General features: G+C 45.3%; 1 pseudogene; it reads left to right on the top strand.

Annotated features, from left to right (window-relative positions):
- The first annotated feature begins 222 nt into the window (after positions 1–222).
- LOC147866025 (uncharacterized) lies at positions 223–723 on the top strand (annotated as a pseudogene).
- The last annotated feature ends 6,013 nt before the right edge of the window (positions 724–6,736 follow it).

A 6,736-nucleotide genomic window follows, 5' to 3' on the forward strand; every position in this document is an offset into this window, starting at 1 on the left:
AATTTCCCATATACAAAACATTCCAATCAAGGTAGATTAGGATCTATGCCATAAAGTAGATGGTATGATGAGGATTGTAGGGACTTACATAGACAACTTACAGTATCGCAACTCAGTGGTAGTATTACCTCAGTACAAGCTCGCAAAGAAATGCGCAAGATGACACGTTGTAACAGACGAGCATGGGAGGCATCCCAATATTGGAAACTCTACCATATGCTCATGAGTAGTGATTGCGCCACTGCATGGAAAAGACTACAGGAACCAAGACCACAAACACCCATCGAAGATCCCGAAACCTAGCACACATATAGAGAGAGATTTTACCAAATCCTAAACCAACCACCCATTCCAATGCCTTCTACACCCCGACCTACCATGGGGACACTTTTCACGACCTCTAAGGTCACGAAGGTCATAAAGAAATTACAACATAGGAAGTCAATGGACCACACAGGATTGCGAGTAGAACACATCATATATGCACGAGAGTGCCTAACTCCCTTTCTAACTCTAATCTTCAATTGTGCCCTCGCTGAGGGTTTTCCACCACAATGGACTTTGAACACAGTGGCCCCCATACATAAAAGGGGGGACCCCATGGACCGAAATACATATAGGATCATTATGATAGGTCATACCCTTGCTAAATTATATGGTGCAGTAATGGAGACAGAGCTTAGCGATTATATGGAGACCCTAAATCTTCACGCACCTAAATAGGTTGGCTTTAGACGAGCCTTCTCAACTATTGCTCATATCTTCACACTCAAATGCTTAATTGACCAGACTAAGGCTCGCAAGAAGACATTATATTGCTATTTGGTGGACTTCCGCAAAGCCTTTGACACAATTCCTAGAGAGCGGCTGTTTGATAGACTTAAAAGCTTGAGGATACTAGATGATATGGTTTGGGCTATCTATGCACTATATGAACAAGTGTCCGGGTGTGTTCGATGCCTAGGTGGCCTATCCGATTGTTTCACTAGCACTATTGGTGTAAAACAAGGTTGCCCCTTGTGTCACCTCACTATCTCCCATAGACCAATTGAGGTGGTTGGATCATATGTCTATTTTGTAGTCAATTTCAGGTAAATTTTCGATGACATAGACAATGAAGGATAGACTTAAGAGAGGACATGCATCCCTCTTACTCCTAAAGAGACAATGCCATCAAGCATACTTTCAAGAGCCACAGACTAAAGGGTGGCTCTTTGACTCATTAGTGACCCCCTCCCTCATGTATGCATCAGTGGTTTGGGCTCTAGGACTACCATTTTTCATGTGGGCGCAATTAGAGAGACCATTGGTGATGATGTTATCACGCCAACTCCGAAGCAAATCAAGATTACCGCATGACATTATTAGGGCCGAGTTCAGCTTATCTCCGATGTTAGTAGAGACACTTTTTCAACTTGTAGTCTTTATTCACAAGATACATAGCCAACCACATGATAGAATATCTCATCAAGCCTTTGAGGCCTCTCAATCACTATATGAGTCTGGCTATACTAGCTCATGGTATGACATGATGGTGAGTTGGCTTTTTGTGAACAATCTAGACATTAATAACCTACCTCCCCTTAGGTACAACCATGTGATTGATAACACTTTAATCTCTCATGAGGCACGCAATAAAGTAATACGCCAAGAAATATGGAAAATTTACACTCGGTATAAATGGATTACCCCACTAGAGCCACTCCCATCTAAAATGTTGTAATATGAGGAACACTTCATGCACTTCTAAGTTAGGTTTTATTACGCGACCAAAATATCTAAATGTATTCTTACCACATGCACTAAGGGTTGCCATTGGACAACTTGAATATCATCGCACCAACTTAAGATTGAGAATAGTTGGTTATGTAGGTTATGCCACATAGAGAGGGTTGGAGTCCCTAGCGAGGAAAGGATATGTAGGTTATGCCACATAGAGATAGAGGATGAGTACCACTTTACATGCAAGTGTTCAACCTACGCCAAGATAAGGGCAAAATACCACAAAATACCAAGACATACTTGGTTCCTCTCCCACCCTCCCCAAACTATATTAGATACTCTAGATATAAAGAAATTAGGCAAATACATCCTAGAGCTAAAACGACACAAAGAGAATAAATTACAAAATGTTGACAATAATGTTGCTAATGTTCACCAACATATACCGAATAACGTTTTTCAGGGACAGGGGGAGACAACGAATGTCGATACACCTGTACCACTTGGCCTTTTCCTTGATGAAGTTGAAAACCAAAGAAGAACCAAATGCCCTCGGATGCCGATGTCGTGAAGATTTTCGGCAATAGTGTGAAAATCCCATAAAACGTACAAAATCGAGTATGAATCATGTAATACTGATGAAGTTGAAAACCAAAGAAGAACCAAATGCCCTCGGATGCCGATGTCGTGAAGATTTTCGGCAATAGTGTGAAAATCCCATAAAACGTACAAAATCGAGTATGAATCATGTAATACTGATGAAGTTGAAAACCAAAGAAGAACCAAATGCCCTCGGATGCCGATGTCGTGAAGATTTTCGGCAATAGTGTGAAAATCCCATAAAACGTACAAAATCGAGTATGAATCATGTAATACAATAATTGTGAAGATAACATTTTTATCTAAAGTACAAAATGATGGAGGTTTCGAATGCACTTTATTACACGAGAAATGGACAACTAAATGTCAAGATATGAGGGTATAAAGTTTGTGAAAAGAAAAGAGAAAATTGTGAGATATCCCACATAGGCACGACAAATACGACTCTCATCATATATAAGGTGGAGCAAAAGATATTATCTTTGTGTCTATGTGTGGAGCATAGAGAGTTCAAGGTAACTTGAACTTAGAGTGGAGGTGGCTAGCTACTCGTAAAGGGTTTTGGCCAACCAAAACCGGACCGGCGATGGAGCCGGTGATCCGAAAGCATCCGACCGCAATCCGATGGCAGCATGCGGCACCGGTATCCGGCGTCGGTATTCGGCGTCGGCATCCGGCGGCGGCACCGGTATTCGGCGTCGGCATCCAGCGGCGGACGCGGCATCCGGCGTCGATATCCGACGGCGGCGGCGGTATCCGGCGTCGGCGGCGGCATCCAACGACGGTATCCGATATCCGGCGTCGGCGTCGGCATCCGACGACGCATCCGGCGAACCGGCGACTAGATAAAATAAATATATAATAATATATACATATTTACATATACAAGGACGGCAAGTATGGATTCGAACCTTGCACCTCCAAGTTAGGAGTCAAATGGCTTACCATTAAGCCATAGTATTTAGTTGAAATTATATTTCTATCATTGTACTTTTACATGTAAATTCTCATCCATGAGTGCTAAAATGAGTGACATGGTTAGCATGCACCACATGTAATACTTAAGCGCCAAATGGCAAACATGCAATTTATGCATGCCTTGTACCCTCACATGCATCATATGCATGAGAGCATCTATAAAAGAGGGAAGGGGGAGGAGAAAAACACGGTTTTTTTTTATGAAAATTAAGAGGAAGAAATTCGTTTTGAAATCAATCGTGTAATCTCATCTTCTCTCTTTCCCAATCTATCTTAAGTACTTTCTCGCCAAAGCTTGTATCGACTCTAAATCCTTCTGGTCCAGAACCCCGGCGGTTCCGCCTCACGATCCGCACGTAGTGACAGATCTTCACGACAAAATAAAGTGGTGAACCCGACGTGAGAGAGGCGGTAGGAAGGATCAAGTCGAGATTAATACTTGGAGATGGCGTCCTCAAGCAACCAAGCAGGAGAGCTCGAAAGGATGATGCTAATCGTCGAGCAAATGATGAGATCTCGGGACAACGACGCGAGCGTGGAGAAGGCTGTCGATCGTGTCGTAGAGCTCGAGGGCCAATTCGATGGAAGGAACGTTACGAAGTTCCTTGATGCATATAAGAGGGAGATGAATCAAAGGGACGTGTCCGAGGCACGTCAAATCGCAAGCTTCAAGAGAGTTGTCGCCAACAACATCCAAAGACGCGTCATCGAGCTTCAAGAAGGAAAGACAACATGGTCCGAGTTCGAGAAAACGATACTAGCGGAGTTCGTGACTGAAGACTCAACGAGGATGACTCGACATGCCTTAATGAAGTGGATAGAGAAGAAGAATAAGAAGATGAGCGTCTCGAGGGTGTATGACGAATTCGACCAGATGTTTAGTCGTCTCCCCAATACGGATCAAGTATTGCTTGAAGAGGACAAGACTTTGTACTTCTTGAAGGCCGTGGACATAAAGGATAGACGGGAGTTGGGGACTCTTCTCGAAGATGATACCCAAGCAAATGGGCTCGTAGCGGACTGGATCGCGGTGAAGCGGGCATGCAATAGGCTCGACAAGCGTCGCCAATGGGTTGATGACACCGACTTGACGGGACCGACTACCACGGAGAAAGCAAGACCACCGAAAGTAGCTGAGCCGCTGAGACAAAGTAACGTGGAAGAAAAGAAGATTGATGACGACATTATTGAAGAGCTAGCGAAGAAGTTCGAGAAGGTCACGCTAGCCAACATGAATCGTCGGGGCCCTAAAGGAAAAGAACCCTTTAGATGCGTGTGGTGCGATAGCATGGACCACATGAGAAGGGATTGTGCGAGCCTCTGAGAGGCGATTCGACAAAATATCGTATACATAGAGGACAACATGATCTGCTCAAGCGAGACTAGAAGACCCCTACGGGTGAATTTCGGAAGAGGAGGAATGAAGAGATCTATGGAGGATGCCGATGCGACTCATGTGGATGCGATGCACTATGCTGCGTCGGCCGGAATAAGAGTCGGGAAAGACAAGACTGAAGCCGCTAGAGCGGGAGCAAAGTTTTGGGCTTCCGTTCTCAAATATGAGAAGAAGGGAAAAATCACATCGAACGAGGTAGAGCTTGCGGACCGAAGCGTGCAAAGCATAACCGGGTGGTCGGATCCGGTGGACGACAACACCATACTTGCAGAGGTGATGTGCGACAACCACGAGGTGTTCGTCGAAGAAAAGAGAAAGAGAATAGAAGACCAAGGGCCATCAAAAAGACATGAAACAAGGAACGCGAAAAAGAAGGACGATGCGGAGACGAGTCGACCTTTACAAACGGAGGAACGAGAATCAAGCCGAAAAGGGGAGCCGAACATACGAGTTGAAGAAACGGTTCGGCCCGTGAAGGTTGGTGTCGAAGACCCCGCTCGGAGGACAAGGACTATACCTACCTATAAGCTAAGGTCGGACATAGAGCAGACGACGGACCTAAAGAAGATTCTCGAAGAACGAGTTCTTGATAGCCACGTAACTTTGTCCTTGAGGGAATTGCTTGGCATTACGAAGAAGGAGTTCCATGACACGATCGTGGACCTTGTAAAGAGAAAGAGACAACAATCGGACGAGGAAGAAGAGAAGCCGCAAAAAGCGAAAACGAATGCCATAACGATGGCAAGAGACGAAATCGATGAAGATATGGTGGACAGCCACTACACTCGACCTCATTGGGCACGAGCGACAACGGAGACGCCGGTGAAGATCGGGGAGAAGAAAGAGACCGTCGTAGCCTTGATCGATCACGGCTCGGAGATCAACCTCATGTCAACCGACTTCTACAAAAAGGGAAGATGGCCAATCAATACAAACCACGGATGGAAGATTCACGCGGCAACAAAGTCTACGGGGGACTTGTACGGAGCTTGTCCCAATGTCAAAGTCACGATCGGGGATGTGGAGATGGATCAACACTTCTTCGTACAAGAATCGGCGTCGCATCCTGTCATCCTAGGGCAACCTTATATCACATCATCTCGGATGGAGACCAAAGTGTTCGATAATGGAGCAGCCTTCGCACGAATAAAGAGTCTTGACAACCAAAGATCGGTCCAATTCCTAACAGTGCGAGCCAATCATGAAAGGAATCGAGATAGTCTCGGAGGCGAATCCTCGGATTTTTAGAGCGGACTATTGAAGCATGGGGCACAAAGAGTCCGAGCAATCACAAGACCCCACAAGAAAGAAGAGCACGTGGATTGCAAGGAGAAGCAACATGTGTCACACCTAGTGGCGCATGTAAACTAGTACTACCCGACAAGAAGCACAAGAGCCGGATACAAGAATTCGAGAAGATGCTGAAAGAAGAGAACATAATAGAAGAAGGGGAGTTCGTGACTCATATTATGGAAGAAGCCTCATTTAACGACACCATCGGCGAAATCGAGGACGTCGTGGACTTGAGCTATCATCACAACCAATGCGTGATTTCGGTTAACTCTGTCAACATGTACGCTATCATCGATGAATACCATCGTGGCATCTCGATGAAGGAAGCTAACATCAACACGAAATATAAAACGGTGGATAAGAAGATCAAGCCAGTTGCGGTTCCGCTACCGGAAGATAGCTGGCAAAAGATGAAGGAAGTCGCTAACGATCCAAGCTTAAGAGATCCGAAGAAGATAGGTCATGACTTCACCAAAGAGACGAAGGGGAAGCTACGAGTTGGAAAGGAGGATTTCCTTCTCCCTGAAGAGGAGCGAATGTTTCGCGATATGCTTGAGAGACATGGGAAGGCTTTCGCATTCTTCCCACGAGAAATCGGATGCGCCGACCCAAAGGTTATAGAGCCAATGGTGATCTTCACGGTGCCTCATGTGCCTTGGAATTTGAAACCGATACCGGTTCCGAGAGCACACCTTCCGAAGCTGATCGAGCTCTTAAAGGAGAAGGTGAGTATGGGAATTCTAGAAC

This window comes from Azolla caroliniana, unplaced genomic scaffold, assembly GCF_043228905.1.
Source record: "Azolla caroliniana isolate FFs.n. ecotype wild unplaced genomic scaffold, voAzoCaro1.0.p SCAF_3, whole genome shotgun sequence".
NCBI lineage: Eukaryota > Viridiplantae > Streptophyta > Polypodiopsida > Salviniales > Salviniaceae > Azolla > Azolla caroliniana.